This window comes from Rhamphochromis longiceps, linkage group LG6 (assembly GCF_057381845.1).
Source record: "Rhamphochromis longiceps isolate RC_006_pf linkage group LG6, R_longiceps_female_GT1.1, whole genome shotgun sequence".
Taxonomy (NCBI): domain Eukaryota; kingdom Metazoa; phylum Chordata; class Actinopteri; order Cichliformes; family Cichlidae; genus Rhamphochromis; species Rhamphochromis longiceps.
Window position 1 is genome coordinate 1,315,539 of NC_140562.1, and position 2,500 is coordinate 1,318,038.

Genomic DNA, 2,500 nt, shown 5'->3' on the forward strand with positions numbered 1-2,500 from the left:
ACGGAGAAAAGTTGTCGTACCATAGGCACGAGAAAAGTTATCGTAGCATAGGCACAAGCAGTGTGTGCGTGTGTGTGGCAAAGTGTTTCTGCGCAGTGTACCAGGGGCATGTTTGAATTTACATTCTGGAGTACCAGGGGCACGAGGATTTTGCCAGTGGTGTTTTGCTTTGTCAGTGGGAGGGGGCTTAAGTGTGGGTCCACGGGGCATGCTGGAGGTCAAGGTCCATGCTGGATATGCGGTGGAGGGTAACTGCAGGAGAAGGAAAGCTAGTGGGGGATTAGAGCAGGGGAGGATGTGCGTCCCCGGGGCCTGCTGGAGGTCAAGGTCCATGCTGGATATGCGCTGGAGCGTAACTACAAGAAAGGTAAGCTAGTGGGGGACTAGAGCAGGGGAGGATGTGCGTCCCCGGGGCATGCTGGAGGTCAAGGGCCATGCTGGATATGCGGTGGAGGGTAACTGCAGGAGAAGGAAAGCTCATGGGGGATTAGAGCGGAGGAGTATGTGGGTCCTCGGGGCCTGCTGGAGGGCAAGGGCCATGCTGGATTTGTGGTGGAGGGTAACTGCGGGAGAAGGAAAGCTAGTGGGGGAGTAGAGCAGAGGAGTATGTTGGTCCCCGGGGCCTGCTGGAGGTCCAGGTCCATGCCCGATGTGAGTAGCAGCAGGGCCAGCGCGCCCAGGAGCACATCTTTTTCGACCGTAAAGGGAGACAGGAGGCCGACTCACTGCCTCGGCTAAATGGAGAGGGAATTTCAGAAGGGCCAGGGCAAAAGCATGGACCTTTTCAGCTGTAAGGGAGGCAAGAGCAAGGTGTGATGTAGGTCCCCGGGGCCTGCTGGAGGTCCAGGTCCATGCCCGATGTGAGTAGCAGCAGGGCCAGCGCGCCCAGGAGCACATCTTTTTCGACCGTAAAGGAGACAGGAGGCCGACTCACTGCCTCGGCTAAATGGAGAGGGAATTTCAGAAGGGCCAGGGCAAAAGCATGGACCTTTTTCAGCTGTAAGGGACGCAAGAGCAAGGTGTGATGTAGGTCCCCGGGGCCTGCTGGAGGTCCAGGTCCATGCCCGATGTGAGTAGCAGCAGGGCCAGCGCGCCCAGGAGCACATCTTTTTCGACCGTAAAGGGAGACAGGAGGCCGACTCACTGCCTCGGCTAAATGGAGAGGGAATTTCAGCAGGGCCAGGGCACAGGCATGGACCTTTTTCAGCTGCAAGGGAGGGAAGAGCAAGGTGTGATGTAGGTCCCCGGGGCCTGCTGGAGGTCCAGGTCCATGCCCGATGTGAGTAGCAGCAGGGCCAGCGCGCCCAGGAGCACATCTTTTTCGACCGTAAAGGAGACAGGAGGCCGACTCACTGCCTCGGCTAAATGGAGAGGGAATTTCAGAAGGGCCAGGGCAAAAGCATGGACCTTTTTCAGCTGTAAGGGAGGCAAGAGCAAGGTGTGATGTAGGTCCCCGGGGCCTGCTGGAGGTCCAGGTCCATGCCCGATGTGAGTAGCAGCAGGGCCAGCGCGCCCAGGAGCACATCTTTTTCGACCGTAAAGGGAGACAGGAGGCCGACTCACTGCCTCGGCTAAATGGAGAGGGAATTTCAGCAGGGCCAGGGCACAGGCATGGACCTTTTTCAGCTGCAAGGGAGGGAAGAGCAAGGTGTGATGTAGGTCCCCGGGGCCTGCTGGAGGTCCAGGTCCATGCCCGATGTGAGTAGCAGCAGGGCCAGCGCGCCCAGGAGCACATCTTTTTCGACCGTAAAGGGAGACAGGAGGCCGACTCACTGCCTCGGCTAAATGGAGAGGGAATTTCAGAAGGGCCAGGGCAAAAGCATGGACCTTTTCAGCTGTAAGGGAGGCAAGAGCAAGGTGCGATGTAGGTCCCCGGGGCCTGTTGTCGTACCATAGGCACGAGTGGTGTGTGTGTGTGGCAAAGAGTTTCTGCGCAGTGTACCAGGGGCACGGGGAAAGGTTGTTGTACCATAGGCATGAGAAAAGTTGTCGTACCATAGGCACGAGAAAAGTTGTCGTACCATAGGCACGAGTGGTGTGTGTGTGTGGCAAAGTGCTACTGAGCGGTGTACCAGGGGCACGGCGAAAAGTTGTTGTACCATAGGCACGAGAAAAGTTGTTGTACCATAGGCACGAGAAAAGCTGTCGTACCAGGGGCACGGAGGAAAGTTGTTGTACCATAGGCCCGAGAAAAGTTGTCGTACCATAGGTACGAGGAGTGTGTGTGTGGCAAAGTGCTACTGAGCGGTGTACCAGGGGCACGGCGAAAAGTTGTTGTACCATAGGCACGAGAAAAGTTGTTGTACCATAGGCACGAGAAAAGCTGTCGTACCAGGGGCACGGAGGAAAGTTGTTGTACCATAGGCCCGAGAAAAGTTGTCGTACCATAGGCACGAGGAGAGTTTGTGTGGCAAAGTGCTACTGAGCGGTGTACCAGGGGCACGGCAAAAAGTTGTTGTACCATAGGCACGAGAAAAATTGTTGTACCATAGGCACGAGA